The 21,089-nt window shown below is 46.9% G+C and overlaps 1 pseudogene; it reads left to right on the top strand.

The window, feature by feature from the left end:
• The first annotated feature begins 2,628 nt into the window (after positions 1–2,628).
• LOC147982759 (uncharacterized) lies at positions 2,629–11,373 on the top strand (annotated as a pseudogene).
• The last annotated feature ends 9,716 nt before the right edge of the window (positions 11,374–21,089 follow it).

The raw sequence follows: 21,089 nt of genomic DNA, 5'->3' as shown, positions 1-21,089 counted from the left end.
CGCCTAAACCAACGCAAGAGCAGCTGTGCCAAGGAAAGCAGAAACAGGAGGAGGAGGAGGAGGAGGAGGAAGAATACGAATAAGAATAAGAAGAAGAGGAAGAGGAGAAGTCGGCGGACCTCGTTAGTGACGGAAAGAAGAGTTGGTGCACAGGCCACAGGGTGGTGGAAGAAGAAGATAATTGATAGATAGTCATATTGGCTGATAGAGAAAGAAAGGTTTATCTATTTGGGCGTGCAAACACCGCCTCTTGCACAGCTAGACTATTGAAGTCCTGGGTTACCGAATGGCAAGGCAACTATCCACAAGAAAGTAGATTTTCTTTACTTCGTGGACCTGGACCCGGCTTCCTTATGAGGGACCTCAACTCATCTTGTATTAAAAGAATTTTTTTTGGAAAAACTTATTTCCTTTTTTTTAAAAGACTAAAATCTATTACAAGAGTTCATGAGAAGTACAAAGCACCCCCAACATGATAAAAATTACATCGGGGTCTTTGGACCATCAAACGATCACCGCCGCCAAAACAAGCTGCCAACGGGCCGCTGCCGTCACTCTCATACCAAAGCCGGGATGATCTTGTCGTTGGCAGCCGGAAAGTCCTCATGCGCATGCCCCTAAGGACAATGCTGGCCTTGATGTATGGCCAGCGGGGTAACGTCTAATTGAGATGATTTTCATATTTTTCTCATGCCACCGAGATTTCAAACCCTGGTACAACCAAATTTCAAATTATTTTGAAAGGACATTTGTCGGGGTGACGTCTAGTACTGAAATATGAAGACACAATCAGAGATGCTGACAAAGAAATCAAGAACACGACGAAGAAGTGACTGAAAGAGGAGGTGTACTGAGGATGTGTTTCCCGACGAAAGTGGTCGACGCCGCATAAAGCATGTTACTATGGGCGACGACGACCATATCAATCGGCGGCCAAAGAAGGCGAGAATGAACGGAGGCATATATGGTACTGTGAAAGCTAAGTTTTTGGTTGGATCCATGTTCTTCAGAAAAATTGGGTTTGTTCCGAAGCCGACGTATGCATGAATCGGGGCTCGGGGCACGCGTTGTTCATTTGGCGAGTTGACCTAATACCGTTCCGCCTAACATGCGTTTGTTATTGAGGTTGGGCAAATTATACAATATCATGTCACTTCAGGTAACTTCTAACGGTGACTGTTCCCAGTGGATAAGCGCCGTGATTTGTGTCTCCTCTCTACCTTGTACTCCGTACCAATTATATATTCCTCAGATACTATGCGCTTCCATTTTATATGGTGCCCAGGCATTTTGAGTTTTAAATTTGTGCATCAATTTGACCAATGGTAATGATGAAGAGGCTGGGCTCAGGCCCCTTTGCCAAAAGAAAAAAAAAATCAGTTTAACCAATGAAAAATGGGTTGTGTGCCATAAAAATTATACCATTGAATCGTAATTAAATAGAACATTTGGATGCTATAGTTTTATTAGCAAGTCACTCGTTCGGATCAAAATCATGAAATACGATGCATCCATGTAAATCACGGGAGGTATTCAAGCTTTTACAATAAGTAGGCTCTCACCCAAAATTCGCAGGGTCATGCAGGTGCGGGGGCACGCGTCTGCGGAAACGTCTGCAACCGTCGATCTACGCTGTGATCCAAACAGGTGTTCCCACGGAGATTGGTTGAAAATGGATGAAAGATCTTCACCCTCTGAATACGAGACAATATGTATTTCTTTTGTACAAACAGTACTCGGGCCGTTGTTATATGTCTTTCTACCTGTGTGTATGCTACATCATCCTGTTACATATAGTTTTCAACGAGTTTTCTACACTGTTCATCTTTTTCTTCCTTCATTCCTGTCTTGTTCCGCTCTTTAGTCCTAGTACTGTTTCCTCCTCTTCCTTCTATATTTCTTTTCGTTCAGTGTAATTACTTTTCTTTACGTGATGTGGATTCGTCTGTTCATCCTGTTCTGCCCCTTCGCAAATTCATGTCATCGTTCTTCACTTCAAAAATTGCTACTCTTTGTTACCAACTTTTGATTTTATCTTCCCTCAAATATCCGTCCTTCGATTCTTCAACACTTGCAGGCTGGTGCTGTGAAATATTAATTTGTGGAAAGACTTTGATGCCTTCCTTATGAATTTTCCCCTACCAGATACCATTTCAATTTTGTTCTTCAAACTGCACTGATTTTTGTATGATTTGATTTCTTCAGTCCTAACATTTTCGGTCCCAAGTTATATTCTACGAGACTGACTTCCACTTTTTAGCAAACTTAACCAGCCAACAAGTCCTAAAATTTCTACCAAGTTTTGTACGTAGTAACTTGTGCCCATTCTGCTAATTAAATTTCTAATAATTTATTACTGTGCGCAGCCAACAAGTCGTGACGCCAAGTTGCCTAACATTTAGTTTTACGGTGTGCACTCCGCAGACGTCTCAACTTCTTTCTCGCTCCACTTTTCCCCTCGTCTTGTTCCTTTTTACTATCATTGTGTAGACCTGCTCTATTCACAACCCTACCGGATGTGGCTGCCACTGCTTGCCAGAAGTCGACGGTGACAATCCTCGAAAAGGATCACAGCTACTGCTGGTGGACGTCTCCCCTCGCAACTCGCGGTATGGAAGAAAACCCACAATGGACCTCAATGCAGTTCATGAAATGGAGGTAAATCACCATGTATCCTTCTTAATCTCGTCCAAATCAGGCCCAACTACTTCTTTTCTACTAAACTGGTTGGTAGTACTTTTCTAGCGCCCAATTTGTTATGATCACAAAGACTTTTGCGACGAGGACAATGTTCTGAAGAACAACTACTTCTCCCTCTTTTTCCACCAGATTGTAAAGAAAGAACAACAAGTTTCAAATAGTTATTCGAATCTTGTTCATTAGATGTCTAATTTATTTATTAGTTCATTATAGGTTTTTCATAACTAAGTTCTCCCTTATTGACTGAACAAGATGTAGATCCAACATTCTTTTAATTGTCTCTGATTATTTCATCGGGTTTCCAAAATATTGCCTATTAGTCCAACCCACATGTCCTTTTAATATATCCTGATTTCATACAGATTTCAACCTAGAACTCGTACCAATATTTTACGTACTGCTAGACCAATAGCTAAGGATACATAAGTTGTGTTTAGATACCAATTTCATATTCATGTCTACCTATCTGTAATTTTTCACATCTTGTAACATCACACTTCTTACATTTCAATATTAAGCTTGTTGGAAACAATGCCCTAGAGGCAATATTATATGTATTATTTATTTCCAAGTTTATAATTGATGCTTATATTCGATGATATAACTACGGAGATAATATTATATGCCCTAGAGGCTGACCACGCTAGTAGGCTATGGAGGCATAATGGGAATTGTATTTGTTATCCTTGAGATTGATAAAATATTGTTCCCGTCATTTTCTTTTATTTTGTTTTCTTTGTACTACGGTACACTGGCATATGCCCGCATTCTTTTCCCGGGCGCATGAGAGAAATCAAAGTCCTCTACCCTTCTCACGGAGCATATTAGATTTTTCTCGTGTCAAACAGCAACAATCTGTGCGAAATCAACACCATCAGAGGTAAACAATCAATTAGCCTTTAAATCGAAATTAGGAAAATGAATTAGTGAACCAAAACAAGGGGTAAGCTGTTGGAAATATGCCCTAGAGGCAATAATAAAGTTGTTATTATCATATTTCCGTGTTCCTGATAAGTGTTTATTCTCCATGCTATAATTATCTTAACCGAAAACTCAAATACATGTGTGGGTACATAAACAAACACCGTGTACCTAGTCAGCCTCTACTTGACAAGCTCGTTGGTTAAAGATGGTTAAGATTTTCTAACCATAGACATGAGTTGTGATTTGATAACGATGTCACATTATTATGTGATGGACAGATCCAATCGTAAGCTTAGCATCTAATCATGTCACTTATTTTAATTGCTACAACTTTCGTAATGTCAAGTATCTGTTTAGGGTTTGTGGGTATCAAACGTCACCTAATAACTGGGTGATCATAAAGGTGCTCTCTAGGTATCTCAGAAGGTACTAGTTGGGTTGCATGGATCGAGACTGGGATTTGTCACTCCGTGTGATGGAGAGATATCTCTAGGCCATCTCGGTAACATGATATCCTAATTAGCTTGCAAGCATGTGACTAATGTGTTTAGTCACATGGATATTGTATTAAGTAACGAGTAAAGAGAACTTGCCGGTAACGAGGTTGAACTAGGTATGGCGATACTAACGATCGAATCTTGGGCAAGTAAAATATCGCGAGACAAAGGGAATTGTATACGGGATTATCTGAATCCTTGACATCGTGGTTCAAAACGATAAAGATCTTAGTTGAATATGTGGCATTCATTATGGGCATCCAGGTCCCGCTATTGATTATTGATCGGAGATGTGTCTCGGTCATGCCTGCATGTTCTCAAACCCGTAGGGTCACACACTTAACGTTCGGTAACGCTAGGGTAGTATTGTAATATTCATAATGGTGAGTCAGAAAATAGTTGGGAGTCTCGGATGGTATCCGGGACATCACGAGGAGCTTTGGAATAGTCCGGGGGCAAAGTTTCATATAAGGAAAGTGGTTTTCGGGGTTTCGGAAAGTGTTCGATTTTTTTCGGTATTTGTATCGGGGAGTTCCGGAAGGTTCCGGAGGTCCACCTGTCTCGGAGGCCTACATGGGCTGAGGGGTGGCGAACTGGCCTACATGGATCAGGCGGACCGCACCCCGCAAGGCCCATCCGGCCAAGGGAGGACCCTAAGGGGGAGGGGCGCCACAAGCCTTGGAGGGGAAGAATCCCCCCTTGGCGGCCGACCCTTGCCTTAGAGGGGGGCCAAGGCTAGCCACACCCCTCACACCCTATATAAAGAGAAGGGGAGGGTCTGGACGCAGCCACCCAAAGCCCTGGCTGTCGCCCTCCCTCTCTTCTTTCACTTCCTCCTCACTCTGCAGCCGCTTGGTAAAGCCCTGCTAGAGTTCCACCATATACTCCACCACCACGCCATCGTGCTGCTGGCCTAGATCTCATCTACCTCTCCCTCTCACTTGCCGGATCAAGGAAGGAGACATCACCGAGCCATACGTGTGCATATCTCGGAGGTGTCGCTCATGCTGTGCTCGATCGGATTGGATCACGAAGAGTACGACTACATCAACCATGTTCGTTAGGACGCTACCGCTTACGGTCTACAAGGGTATGTAGACTCACTCTCACTTATTGCTAGCATCTAGTAGATTAGATCTTGCGTGAATTCGTAGGAATTTTTTTGTTTTCAATGCAACGATTCCCATCATAAGCACATCCGTGAAGGGAAAGAAGCAAATGGTCTTGGGTCAATGGAGTCGGAGACAAAGAGGCGACAACCTTGGCAGGTCCTCCGTCATTGACGCCACCACGACGCCAAACGACGACCTCCACCTACGCGAGCCTTGGCAGGTCCTCCGCCATTGACGCCACCACGACGCCAGACGACAACCTTCACCTATGTGGGTCCATCTCCAAGCAACGGACGTAAATCCATGCTACGATAGGGCTGCACCACCGCCGTCGCCCACCACCCACAAGCGCCACCCAACCCAAAGGTTCCCAAAGCGGCGCCTTCAAGAAGGGAACGACGCCGTGAGCGCCGCCGCCGCCCAACAGAGTTAGGGCTTTCGCCCGGGAGACCTACGGGAAGGGGAAGTAAGGAGATCAGTCCATACCGACGCCTCCAAGGAGGGGAACGGCGCCCACAGGTGTCGCCGTCGGTGCGGCCGATCATGGCCGGCCAGGGATTTCGCCTAAACTAGATCCCCCCCACCAGCATTGCCTCCTATACAGAACCGGCGACCAAGAGGAAGCGCAGCCCGACCAGGCTGGCCCGCACGCCGATCATGGGAGGAGGGGATGCGCCAGATCGTGCGCACCGACCGCCGCAGAAGCCGCCGCCGACCACCAACGACCACCGGATCCCGCCGCCCGCGCGACCGAGATGCCAGATCCACCGCCCGCACGACTGCTAGCCGACCGTGCCTTGCCAATGAAGCCACCGCTCCAAATCCGGGGTTCCCTACACAGAGGCAGGGCAACCGAGGCCCCGCCGCCACCATCCTTGGCGTCCCGGGCTTGCCCGGCGGTTGCCTCAGGCGGCGGCGAGGAAGGGAAGAGGGGGGAGGGGGGCTGAGGTGGAGGGACGGCTAGGGTTGGGAGGAGGGGCGGCTAGGGTTGGGAAGAGGGGCTCGGGAAAAAAAAGATTATTTGGACCTCCGTCGCGTCTCACCTCCCAAGCACATCCTCGTCTATATCTTCCTGCACATCTATAACTTCATGTACATCCTCGTCTACTCAGTACTCACCCGCCCACACAGTCGCCTCATGCACCTCTGATCCAATAAATTAGGACACTTCTACCAGTGCCCTCGACAATGTTCAATATTTGAGTATTTGCCACTTTCAATACGTGGCTTCTTAAAATTGCCACTTTCAATACATGGCTTCTCAAAATTGCCACTTCCAAGATTGGCTTCGCAAAATTGCCATTCTGCTCGTTGGCTCCTTGATTACCATGCCACTTCCCTCCTTTTAGTGCTTTTCTTTTTTCCTTTTCCATTTATAAACACGGGAAAAGACCAAACTACCCCTAATTATATACACGTACGTACTATCCACCTTCTAACTGATACTAATTGATACGAGAGCATACCGGCCACCGAGAATACCGTCTGTGTTGCATCACCGATCTTGTTGACGCAGAGTGTCGCAGATTGCTTAGACATCCCGTGCCGCCGATCTTCTCGACGTCCCGTGCTGCCGATCCCATGTAGGCAGTGTGCCGCCGATCTCGTCAACACCGTGTGCCGCCGATCTCGTCCCCGCGTGCATGGATTCTGGACGGTATCGTATTGACCCTTATCCTGCTTTGTTCAAAAATATGTAGCGATTGATCTCTCCTTGCACGGCCTGTTAACAAAGGTCTGCATCATGTGAGTATGGAATCTGTGGGAACTACAATCGTGATCCCTAAACTGCTCCCTGCTAGGTGAAACGATAGCCCACATCTACAGTTTACATCTAATTCCTGATAGCCTATATCTAAATCAAGAAAGGGAGGGAAAGGTCATTGTTATCTGGCATTGATGGGCTGCCAATTTACATGTACAGTTTACTGTTTATCTTTGATAATTTATATTCACATAAGTTGGTCTGACAATGATGGGAGCAGTACTAGATATAGTAAGAATGCAAAAAAGAAAGTGATGTGTATTCACCAAAGTAGAAAGAGCAGAGTCGCCACAACCACTAGTTCAACAGAGCTCAACCTTGAAAGACTCATTTCTTCCTCAAATCATAATGAGAGGTAAAAGTTATCCTAATTGTAAAGGCAGTAGAATTCTGAAATAGTAGAATTTTCGAATCATCATGTAAGCATCAATTAAGAAGGGAAATAGTAAAAAATCTTGAGGGATTTATGTTCCGCTACATATATGCTTTGTAAAAATCTGATCATGACTTTTGACATGTTTATGACCGCTAACCCAAACGTGTGTTCATGTTTTCTTAATTGTTTCAAGTAGGCATGGCCCAGAGGTCGAGTTGGGGAGCAGTATTGATGATCCATCGTTACAGGTTGAGGCAACACCTATTTCAGAAGTCGTTTGGGATAACTTGCAAATAGTGGAGACACATGATGACGAAGGTAGAATTGAACTACTAAGTGAGGATCAGTTATGTGAGATTTTGGGCTTGCAGGATGAGGAAGAGAAAAAATATATGAGTTAACCAAAGGGTCGTAGAATGGTTGAGCAGGCGAGTGATAATGATGGTGCTGCCATTCCTGTTAGTGATGCCATACAAAATGAGGTAGTGATTACATATGATAAGGACGGCCCAAAAATGGATCTTGGCACAATGTACCCATCAATGAAGGAATTTAGGTTAACAGTGAGGCAGTTTGCAATCAATGAGGAGTTTGATATAGGCACGGAGAAGTCGGATAAAAAGAGATTTAGATGGTTTTTCAAGTCAAGTGAGGATTGTCCTTGGAGGATTGTTGGCAGCCTACAGGATGATAAATGTACTGTAAAGGTGAAATATGGCTAACTATATAACCTCCATTCATTATTTAATTTTTGTATCTCTGTGTATGTCTATTTACTATAACTTTCCTTCATATTTAAATTCTATATGTGCAGGTGACAGTTTTAGTTGATCAACATGGTTGTGTTTCAAGCAGCAGGGTGAAGACCATAACGCCATCGCAAGACTGGGTGGCTAACAAGGCTGTGAGTATCCTTAGGAATTCACCTAATATGGGTGCTAAAGAATTACAGAAAAAGTTGCAAGAACAACACAAAGTCACGATTCTATATGACACGGTCTGGAGGGGGAAAGAAAAAGCTCTTGCAGAGGTTTATGGTAAATGAGAAGAGAGTTTTGAGATGTTATATAAATGGAAGGCCGAGGTACTCAAGAGGTCACATGGAAGTGTTGTGGAGATTGAAGTACTGGAAATAGATGGTGATGTGTATTTTCATCGGTTTTTTTGTGCACTTAAACCATGCATTGATGGCTTTTTGGAAGGATGTAGGACACATCTGAGTATAGATTCCACGGCATTGAATGGAAGGTGGAATGGCCATTTAGCCTCAGCTACCGCAGTTGATGGTCACAATTGGATGTATCCACTTGCTTTTGGGTTCATTGCTTCTGAGACAGAAGACAACTGGACTTGGTTCATGAATCAACTTAAGATGGCAATAGGCCATCCTCCACTTCTTGCAGTGTGCACAGATGCTTGCAAAGGCTTGGAGAATGCGGTGAAAAATGTGTTTCCCAATGCTGAACAAAGGGAATGTTTTTACCATCTTATGAAGAATTTTTCAAAAAGGTTCCATGGCTTTGGAAGGATGTATCCTGCAGCAAGGGCTTATAGGGAAGATGTGTTCACTGACCATATGACAACAATCATTAAACAATCAGATGAGGTATGGAAATGGTTGAGTCAGTACCACACTCTGAAGTGGATGAGGTGTGTCTTCAATCCAGATATCAAGTGTGACTATATCACTAATAATATAGCAGGGGTTTTCAACAATTGGATCCGAGACATTAAGGATTTACCTGTTGCTGAACTAGCTGATAAGATTAGAGAGATGATCATTCTTTTGTGGAGGAAGAGGAGAAGGATTGGAGAAAGGCTACCACCTGGACGAATACTACCGGCAATTATGGTTCAGCTGAGAGCAAATACTAGAGGTTTGGGGCACTTGAAAGTTGTGGAATCTGCTAATTGGAGTGCGGAGGTGTGGGATAATAGCAAGAACTGTGAAAGGCATGTCGTGAAGCTAAATCAGAAGACGTGTACTTGTCTTGAATGGCAGCACACTGGTAAGCCATGTCAACATGTCTTGGCCTTTGTGACATCCCAAAAGAGAGTAAATCTTGAACAATTTGTGCATGAGTACTACTCTGGACAGATTCAAGGCTGCTTATGGGAGAGAGATTGTGCCAATAACAGATAAATCACAATGGCCACGTGTGGAGCTCCCATTTGTTGTGGGGGCACTACTTGCGAAAAGAAATAAAGGAAGACAAAGGAAACTGAGGATCAAAGGATGTCTTGAAGGTGGCCACAAGAAAAAGGTGCCAATGACGCTCCCAAGGATGATAGCACTGCCCCCACCAATTCTAAGGGAAAGAAAATGATTAGAGGGCCAGTGAGTTGCAAGAAATGTGGCGAAAAGGGTCATAGGCAAGCTAGTTACAAGTGTCCACTCAATGGAACCAAAAATGGCTATTGTTTTTCTTTCATTCAAAGCTTAAATTATCACATCGCCAAAAATAAACTTTTTGTTGAATTGCAGGAAGAGGAAGCCTAGAAAGAACAGTACAAAAGCTAGGCCAGCTGAACCTAGCACCCCACAAAGACCTACTAGAGAACAAATACTGCAGGACAGTCCAAGCATGGTCACTAGAAGGTAAGCTTCAATGACAAATATTTCTATGTTCAGCAATGTCCAACTGGGGAACAAAAATACTTTATCTAAATGTGATAATATATATGTGTGCACCCGCCTTGCTATCTTGTTGGGAGAGGGTAGTTCTTCACAAACCACTATAACTACCCCAGAGAGGATGCCAACAGCAGCTCCACCAAAGAAGATGACCCCAAGGAGGATGCCAACAGCAGCTCCACCAAACAAGATGACTCCGAAGAGAAAGCTACCGGTTGGATGATTGATCTGTTTGAGATGGCATTATGTCAGATGTGAACAAGTAGTTTCAATATGCTTGTTATGTGAGAAGTGAACTCACTAGTAGTTTTATTCAGTGTGTTGCTTATGTGAGATATGAACTCACAATTTCAATGAGCTTGGAACTCAAAATTTAAGCGAGTCATGAGATGCAACAAACTATGCCCAGTTTATGTCTCATTATTATTCTTGTCATGTTGACGTACTGTGTGGATATATAACAGATTATGCTTAGTTTTTGTCGTTTACAGTATGGTTGTTCCAAAAATTTGGTCTGCTCAATACACTCATATTGTTGGAATTTGTGGTCTGCTGTGTGGATATAAATATCCAACATTTAGTCAGCACAGTTTTTCTCATGTTCAGATTAAGAAGTAAAAAACTTTCAGTGCTCCCCCATCTCATGATCTTCACTTCTCATTTGGGGAAAACAAATGAATCTTTGCCTATGTTATTTGAGCACAAGATAGTACAGTGGTGTGTGACAGCAGTCCAAAAAGGTTCGGCAATAAGATTTCGAATACTCTACAGACACAGCTAGAGTACATCCTTCAATCAAACGACAGCATAGTAGGTACAGTCATATAACCAGCAGCACATCTGGGAACATCTTGCATTCTGACTCAAATTTAGGACATTTGAGAATATCTTGCATTCTGACGAAATTCAGGTAGGAAAAGGGATACTGAAGCAACCCAGTGAACTGAAAAATAGTACTATATCATACATCTGGTGATATACGGTCATGGTTTTAAATGCCAGAAAACAATCTTGCATGAAACCTAACACAACAATCTAAAACAATTCCATTTCTTTGCTACAAGAACACATGTACGCGCTCTTTCACTCTCCAAAACAAAATCTCTGGGTCAACTCTGAATACAGTACAAATTTCTGCAACTTTCTCCAACATTGTGCGCCAGCATCAAGAGGAACTCCCGCCGGCTGACAACAAGCCCTCCATGGCCACGCGCCCATCTCCCTCCGCCTCCTCATCCTCCTGGGACGTGTCCTCCCGCCTTCTCATCCCAGCAGAGCGGCGAGACCGGGACGAGCGGCGCGAGCGCCGATCAGGTGGCCGGGCTGAGCGGCTATGGTGCGGGCACAAGGGCGAGCGGCGATAGCTGTCGGGCTGAGCGAGCGACGACGGTGACCGGACGGGCGGCGTCAGCAGGTGCGCTTACTGACGATTTGTGTGGCTCGTTCTCCTCTGCTCCAACGAGAATACCAGATGCAGATAATCAGATCTCAGTACGTGTACTCTATGCATATACTCAAGGGTAGTTTGGTCTTTTCCCGTGCTTATAATTGGAATGTTGGAATCAACCACGTAGTAGTTGTCCTGTCCGGTACGGACTAGGAGCAATCACCGATACCGACTAGGTATTGTAATAGTCTAGGTTAGCTAATATAAATACCTGAGTACCCCTGCGTTGTAATACCAGATCAAATCAAAGCAATAAAGTGCAAAGGCTCGACACGAGCCTCTTGGCCAACTCGGCGAATCTGCGTATTGTGTTTCTGACGAACTTGGTCTACGCTAGCTAGCTAGACACGAGAATCCATTCACCAGGGTGCTTGCCTGCTTGTTTACCGCTGTACGTGCACGTCTCCGTCGAAGCAGCCGGAAGCAATCGGCTGTAGCTTGTACGTCGCTGCGTATTGTCGGAAGTACTCGACAAACAGCGTCATCAAGGTCGGGTCTGTGCCAACAATTGGTATCTAGAGCAAGATTGATTTTCTAGTAACGGAGGATCATGGCGGACGACGAGAAGAACAAGCAGCTGGCGGAGTACTCCGGTGCGGCTAAAGTATTTGCTGCTCCGGCGAGTTCGTCGTACCCACGATTTGATCGCGAGAACTTCGGGGTCTGGAAGGCCCTCATGGAGTATGGTCTCCGTGCCAACGAGCTATGAGACGCGGTCGACCCAGGCGGTGACGCGTTCAAGAAGGAGGGAGCCGAGCACCGAAAGGATCGGCAGGCGGTATCGGCGATTTACTCGGTAATGCCGATGGATGTCCTCCAACACCTAATCGCCAAAGAAACGGCGAAGGAGGCGTGGGATACTTTGAAGCTCATGTTTGAGGGACACACCCGCGTCAAGCAAGCCAATCTCCAAACTCTCCTAAGGAACTACGAGACTTTGGTCATGGGCGACAATGAGTCCGTGGATGCGTTCGCTTCACGGGTGGCTACTCTCGTCAATCGGATCCGCGCGCTTGGAGAAAACCTCACGGAGAGCTCGGTTGTCCGGAGGTTCTTGCGCGTGGCCCCTCCACGGTACCTGCAAATTGTCACGGCGATCGAGCAATGCGTCGATCTTGAGACTCTCTCCATCGACGATCTCGTCGGACGCTACAAGGCTCACGACGAGCGTATGCGGTACAGTCTCAGGGATGGGAGGAACGATGAGAATGTCATGCTCACACGGGCTCAATGGCTGGCGCTGGACTCAAGGAGAGGAGGCGAGGGCTCTAGCAGCAACACTCGCCAAGATCGTGCGCCAAAAGAACAAAGTAAGAAGAACGCCGGCGACGGCGCTCCGAAGAAGAAGAAGTTCGACAAGCGCAAGATCAAGTGTCACAACTGTGGTATCATGGGGCACTTCAAGTCAGAGTGCAAGAAACCACCGAAGGAGAAAGCTCTCATGGCCAAAGGAGGCGATGATGGAGACATGATGCTCATGGTCGAAGTATGCGAGCTAATGGAAGAGGATAGTCCAGCTCCAAAGGCACCGGCTACAGAGGTTGTCACGCTCATTGAGGAGGCAGTTTATCTTCACGATAAGAAGAGGATGAACACGTCGAGGCACGTGTGGTACCTCAACACGGGCGCTAGCAACCACATGACCGGCGACAAGGACCAGTTTTCTGAGCTCAGTGTTTCGGTGGGAGGCACGGTTCGGTTCGGTGACGGACGGACCGTTGACATCGCAGGGCGAGGTACAGTCCTGTTTGAGTTGAAGAATGGCGGTCACAAGGTACTCACAGATGTGTACTATATTCCCAAGCTAAAGAGTAGCATCATAAGTCTTGGCCAGCTCGAGGAGCGTGGTTGCAAGATTGTGCTCGAAGATGGCTTTCTATGGGGGTATGATCGTCAGAGGATGTTGATTATGAAGGTGCAGAGATCACCGAACAGGCTTTACGTACTCAACTTGGATCGTGTGGATCCAGTATGTCTCTTGTCAAGCATGGACGACTCGGCATGGAAGTGGCACGCGCGCTACGGTCATCTAAATTTCCAGGCTCTTCGGCAACTTGGACAAAAGGAGATAGTACGTGGTCTACCGTGCATCAATCATGTCGACCAAGTGTGCGACGGTTGTCTCATTGGGAAACAAAGGCGAGCCCCGTTCCCAAGAGAGGGAAACTTTAGAGCGAGTAAAGCTCTTGAGTTGGTCCATGAAGACTTGTGCGGACCGATTACACCGGCCACCCCTGCCGGAAACAGATACTTCTTGCTCGTCGTCGACGACTTCAGCAGATTCATGTGGATCGTGTTGTTGAATACAAAGGACCAAGCTTTGCAAGCCTTCAGGATAATAAAGATGGCGGCTGAAGTAGAATCTGAAACCAAGCTGAAGGCCCTCCGTACCGATCGGGGGGGGGGGGGGTGATTCAAGTCTCGTGCATTCACGGAATTTTGCGAAGCTCAAGGGATCAAGAGGTATCTTACGGCGCCATATTCACCGCAGCAAAACGGTGTTGTGGAACAGAGGAATCAGACCGTGGTGGCGATGGCACGAAGCATGTTGAAGAGTAAAGGCATGCCGGGCAAGTTTTGGGGTGAGGCAGTCAATACAGCCGTTTATCTGCTGAACCGGGCTCCAACCAAGAGTGTGGTTGGGATGACGCCGTACGAAGCATGGTACGGACACAAGCCCACGGTTGATCATCTTCGCACTTTCGGGTGCGTGGCGCATGTGAAGACAGTGACCGGGCATACTAGCAAATTGGCGGATCGGAGTGCTCCAATGGTGTTGGTTGGCTATGAAAAGGGAACAAAGGAATACCGTGCGTGCAACCCCTCGACCAATAAGGTGGTTGTGACGCGTGACGTGGTCTTTGAAGAAGCGAGGTCATGGAATTGGAACTCCACCGAGCCGGTATACCCGTCTTCCGATGAAATTTTCAACGTTGTTTACGATGATTACGAGCATGCAGACATTGATGATCAACCGAAGACTTCGAGCATCGCGAGCGGCGCGGCAGAAAACGATGGCGCGAGGCACGCGCCAGAAGCAGCGGCGGCCGACGTGCACGAAGCTGCGTATGGCACGCCAGGCAGCAACGCACACAGCAGCGCTCGCTCAGCTGGCCAAAAGAACGTGTCAGAGGGGAGCGGCCCATCCAGTGGCCCAACTAATGGACCTGAAGATGGACTCGAGCCAGAATCCAGAGAAGTCAGCCCAGGACGTAGCCCTCACGTTGCGTCAGGAGGGTTAGAAGGCCACATGCATGGGATTGTTGGTTCTCCTGTACGTACACCAATCTCACGTGGGCCAGCCCAAGGGTGCAGATGATGGAAGTGTGGCAACTTCAGATGATGATTCCTCGTCTTCGACTGTACAGGAGACAAAGGAACGTCCGCCGACACCAGTACATCTTCGACCAGTGGTGGATTTATATCCAAAGGAAGTGCTTCCAAAAGTAAATCCTGTGAAAATTAAAGGAAGAGGACGGCGGTGTCTGCTTAGCGTCGAGGAACCGACGAAATTTGAAGATGCAAACACGGCGGAGTGTTGGCGTCGTGCTATGGATGGGGAGTTGGGATCGATCCAAGACAACAAAACATGGGAGCTCGTGGATCCACCCAACGACCATAAAATCATAGGGCTCAAGTGGGTGTTAATGTGGTGTTATTCAATGTTCAAAGATTAAATCATATGGTTCTATTTTGTACCTAAAATTATATGGCCTGCCCTTCCTATTTCCCCACTGTGTAGTGAATTCACAGACAATAAAACTAGACAGACTTACTAGTTATTATAATGAAAGAAAAAGGTTAGACTGTCATTCTTATAGTGATAACTGAATGATGTCTAATAACAGGCCAATTCTAGTACAAGCCCAGCCCACTGGTAGATTCCACTGCAATCTAGCCCAGCTAAGCAAAGCTCGCTGGTACTTTCAGCACAAGCCCAGCCCACTGCAACCTTTGGTCTATATAACGAAATTAATCCAAAGCATTTTTCATACTATAAGTGTTTTTTTTAAGAGTGATTATGTAGCACTGTTTAGGTTGTCCACATACAGGATCCATGAGGTTGAACCGTTTGTGTAAGAACTTGTTCACAAATTGGCTTGCCAGAACCCAAACCAGATAGTCAATCCAACCTGGGGGGTGCTACATACCAATAGCAGTAGTCACATACCAATAGCAGCCAAATCTATCCAGCAAGACTAGGCACGTTCTTGCCGTCATATATACCATAAAACATACATCAATGATCAATCATATGGTTCCACTTATGAGGTCACAGATATACTCCGTCCGTATAAGTGTCTCAACTTTAGTACAACTTTGTACTAAAGTTAGTACAAAGTTGAGACACCTATTTTTGGACGGAGGGAGTATAATGCTGCCATATGCTATATTTCTGCATTTCTTGCACCAACAATATAACTGAGCAACACTGGATCCCAAGGAACAAGTTTGTGCAACCACAACATAGTTGGAGCACATCAACTTCATGGTATAACACCAACAATGTGCCTTTCTTTGCTCTGTAGCTTGGAGTGCTAGTCATATTGAGTATTTTGATCACTACTTGAGTTAAGTTGTGATTCAAGTTTTCATTCCTGTTTTAGTCTCATATTTGATTTAGTTGGACTAGCATCTTTATTTTTATCAAATATATAGTCACTCAGTAGAAATACCACTACAGAAAATAGGTAAGAAAATTTGTGAACAAATAATATAATTTAAGCTACTCCCTCCAATCCATCTTAATTGTCGCTGATTTAGTTGAGTAATTTTTTTTGAAACGAGGCAAAAGACTTGTCATTTTCATTAATTAAGCAGAAAGAGAATTGTCCAGTTAATTGACGGGAAACCGGCCTAAAATCGACACAATCCAGCCCACAAAATGGGCACCACCGACCAACCTAGCCACCGACATGGAACATAGAGCTGCAGAACAGCTGCACAAGCCACGACGGCACATGCCAAACAGATGGCCACATGCACAACCAACCGATAGCTCCGACTTTGACCACGAGCATCGCAAGGGAAATATGCAGGACTTGTGCCAAACGTGCACACCGTAAACGACCACCAAGCGCTTTTCATTGTCGCACCTGGATTCACTCCACAGTAGCTCCGACTTCAAAACAACCAGGCAACCCACGGAACAGCACTCGGACATGTCGGGAAGATCCGACTACCAAAGCCCGAGCCACGACCCAAGCTCCTCTCGACGCCATCATCGTTGCCAAACAGAAATCGGCACCCCAGAAACAGTCTCCTCAGCAAACCACGCGGCGAAGATGCTGTCAACCACCGGTCTCCTGTTGTATCCGCCTCCGAGACGATGCCCACAAGGAGGAGGAAGACGTGAAGGTGCCTTCATCGCCTGATCCTGCGGATCTGAGGTTTCCCTCCGGAGCCAAGGCTACGGGGAGAGGGGAGAGGCAGCAAACTGCAGCGACGCGTCCAAGAAAGTGTGCGGCGCCCGCGGGCATCGCCGCCACCGCATCCGGCAAAGGCCGGAGATAGGATTTCTCCCGGTGAAGCTCGACCACCAACTTCGTGAAACGGCCGGCCACAAACCGCCGCCCACCAATCCTATCTGTCATAAATTGGGATTGGTTAGTTGAGTATTTAATTCCAGAGCCTACATCTGTCATAAATTGCTATCTTTCTAATTGTTAAATTGTTATCTTTCTAGTTGTCATGTGCTTATGTATGTGTGTAAGCATGATTTGTACTAGTTGATGTTGCCCATATTTGATCTTTATGGCCGTTATATTTTTCACCAATTTAGTAGTTTACTGTAGCTGCACTTGTGACTATCAAAATGCACAGCCTATATTCCAATCACGCTTCATTTCATTAATGAAATCAGAACTAATTTGGTTGTAAAACGTAGGTTTTGGGGGAACTGGCTCAACCCTCAAAGAGGTGGCCTATCACATATATATATTAATGACATACAAGTCCAATACCAATAAGGTATGGTTTACACAGTAGGGCTACAATACGAAGTCTAACACCCTCCCTCAATCTCAACTCACTCCTGAAGTATCTAGGAGGTTGAGATTGCGCCTACAGACCTCAAACATGGGAGAAGGTAGAGGCTTGGTGAAGATGTCCGCAAGTTGATCTTTTGAAGAGATAAACCTGACTTGTAGTAGCTTCTGTGCAACACGTTCCCTCACAAAATGATAGTCAATCTCAATGTGTTTAGTCCGTGCATGGAACACCGGGTTTGACGATAGAAACGTAGCACCGATGTTGTCACACCAAAGGACCGAAGGATGTGGCTGAGCAACTCCTAGCTCTCGAAGTAGGGACTCAATCCATATAAGTTTAGCAGTTGCATTGGCAACCGACTTGTACTCAGCTTCTGTGTTGCTGTGGGAAACAGTGGCTTGCTTGCGTGCACTCCAAGCGATCAGATTAGGACCCAAGAACACAACATGTCCCCCCGTGGATCGCCTGTCATCTGGACACCCAGCCCAATCAGCATCAGAGAATATAGAAAGAACTCCGGAGGAACTGGGGCGCAGGTGAAGACCAAAGGAGACAGTGAGACGCACATAACGCAGTATGCGCTTCACAACAGACCAGTGTACATCAGTAGGAGCATGAAGATACCGGCACACCCTGTTAACCGCAAAGGAGAGATCAGGACGCGTGATCGTCAGATACTGCAGGCCACCAACAATACTCCTGTACTCAGTAGAATCCTCAGGAGATAGAAGAGCACCATCAGCAGCAGAAAGGGTGTCAGTGGAGGACATGGGCGTAGGCGATGGCTTGCACTTGAGCATACCAGCACGGCGCAAGAGATCAAGAGAGTACTTCTTCTGGGTGAGAGCCAAACTGCCACGAGACTGATGAGTGACCTCAATACCCAAGAAGAAATGAAGCTGTCCCAAATCCTTAACTGCAAAATCACGACCAAGTGCAGTCACAAGATCATCAGCAGCCGTCGAAGATGAGCTCACCAGGACAATATCATCCACATACACAAGGAGGTACATGGTCACACTCGATCGCTGAAACAAGAACAGTGAAGTATCAGCCGTCGAAGGAATGAACCCATGAGTGCGTAGAGCTAGCCAGGCGAGCATGCCAGGCACGGGGAGCCTGCTTCAGTCCATATATGGCCTTCGTCAGATGACAGAGATGATGAGGCTGAGTGTGATCAACAAATCCAGGTGGCTGCCGCATGTAAACCTCTTCTTCAAGCAATCCATGAAGAAAAGCGTTCTGCACATCAAGCTGGCGGAGAGACCATCCACGAGAAACTGCCAGAGACAGAAGAAGTCGAATAGTGGTAGGCTTGACAATTGGGTTGAATGTATCCTCATAGTCTAGGCCTTGACGCTGTTTAAAGCCCTTAGCCACGAGGTGCGCTTTGTAGCACTCAATGGAACCATCTGCATGTTTCTTCACCTTCAACACCCACTTCGGATCAGTGATGTTGACGCGAGACGGAGGGGGAACAAGTGTCCAGGTCTTATTCTTCATAAGAGCATGATATTCTTGTTCCATAGCAGCCCTCCAGTATGGAATACTCATAGCGGCTTGATAACTGCGTGGTTCGGCGGTTGGATCATCCACAACATGAGCCAGGCAAGCAGCAAGATAGGTGACCGTGCCATCGATGCGCTCCTTGGGACGAACAATGCCACTGCGGCTGCGAGTGTGTGGACACCGCGGGGGAGCAAACACCAGGGCCGGCGGGATGTCCGGAGCAGGTGAGGCCGGTCCAGGGGACTCTGGCAAAGAAGGATCGGGTGATGTCGGGCCGGGCGACGGCGGACCAGGCGACAACAGGCCAGGCGACGTAGCCCCCGGTGGCGTGTGAGCTGCTGCAGACCCGGGCGAAGTAGGCACCAAGGACGCCCGCGCGGATGGCGAGGGCGATGATGGAGGGGAGTCCGGGCGAGGAGGTGGCGACAGAGACTGCTCAGAGGAGGCCGTCGTAGGCTCTGGCCCGGTCGCAGTAGCCAGCATGGGCTCCGGCCCAGGCGCGGTTGGAGACTGGGCGCCCGGTGCGGGGTCGAGGGCGGGAGGCGCTGCATGCACCGGCTGATCGACGTGCACCACACGCGACGTAGCGGGTCCGTCAGGGAGGAGTTCCAGGCGAGCTCCACGTCCAATTCCTACACCATGATTAGGTAACAACACACGCGAATATGCATAGATGGTGCTGTGGTGGATGACTAAGGCATGGCAGAAAAGGGGAAGACGGTCTCATAAAAAACAGCATCCCGAGATGTGTAGACTCGATTGGTTGGGACATGGAGACACTTGTAGCCTTTATGGAGAGAACTATACCCTAAGAACACACACTTTTTGGAGCGAAACTCAAGTTTGCGATCATTATAAGGACGAAGATGAGGCTAGCAGGCACACCCGAACACCTTAAAAAAGGAATAGTAAGGAGTTTCACCTAAGAGAAGCTCAATCGGAGTTTTCATATTAAGAACACGCGTAGGTAATCTGTTAATGAGAAAACACGTGGTAGCAAAAGCATCACTCCAAAAACGAAAGGGTACAGAAGCATGAGCAAGAAGTGTGAGGCCGGTCTCAACTATATGGCGATGTTTGCGCTCAACAGCGCCATTCTGCTGATGTGTATGCGGGCATGATAAACGATGAGAGATCCCAAGCTTATTAAAGAAGGTGTTGAGGTTGCGATATTCGCCCCCCCCCCCAATCTGATTGAACATGGATAATTTTATGCCGGAGTAGACGTTCAACATGCAATTGAAACTGTATGAATATATCAAACACATCAGATTTGCGCTTAAGAAGATAAAGCCAAGTGAAGCGACTATAGGCATCAACAAAACTGACATAATAGTTGTGACCACTAACAGATGTTTGTGCCGGACCCCACACATCAGTGAACACAATCTCAAGAGGGTTCTTTACTTCTCTAGTAGATGAAACGAAAGGTAGCTGATGACTCTTGCCTTGTTGACTGGCATCACACACGGACATCTCTTTATTGCTAGACACTAATGGCAGCTCATGACGGTGGATTATGTGGCGAACGATGGGTGTGGCGGGGTGACCAAAGCGAGAGTGCCACTGGGAAGGCGACACACGAACACCGCTGAAGACGCATGGGGCGGATGGATCCTCCAAACGGTACAAGCCTTGGCTCAACCGGCCACTAAGCAGAACGTCCCGGGTTGCTCGATCCTTAACAAAAAGATTAAAAGGGTGAAATTCACATAGTACATGATTATCAAGGGTGAGCTTAGGGACAGATAAAAGATTACGAGTTACCGAGGGTACCCGTAAAACATTACGAAGATGAAGCTGCCTAGAGGGATGACTAGTTAAAAGAGATGCTTGGCCAATATGAGAGATGGGCATACCTACACCATTGGCGGTGTGAACCTGATCGTGCCCGTAGTAGGGCTGGTAGGTGGAGAGTTTGTTGAGCTCGTTCGTCATGTGATCCATGGCGCTGGTGTCCATGTACCAGGCTTGATCAACAGGGTAGGATGGTGTGTATCCCTGCTCGACGCGCGGGTCCTTGCCCTTGGCGGCGATGTGGGCAGCCGGGGCGGCGGCGAGAGGACCAAAGTCTGCCATGGCAAATTGGCGCTCGTTTCCCTTGCTGTCGTTGCCGATGCCAAGGAAGCTCCT

The sequence above is a fragment of the Triticum urartu genome, chromosome 2A (assembly GCF_056163025.1).
Source record: "Triticum urartu cultivar PI428250 chromosome 2A, HENAU_Tu73, whole genome shotgun sequence".
Lineage (NCBI taxonomy): Eukaryota > Viridiplantae > Streptophyta > Magnoliopsida > Poales > Poaceae > Triticum > Triticum urartu.
The sequence above is the reverse complement of the archived record's forward strand: the minus strand, read 5'-3'. Positions and strand labels throughout refer to the sequence as shown.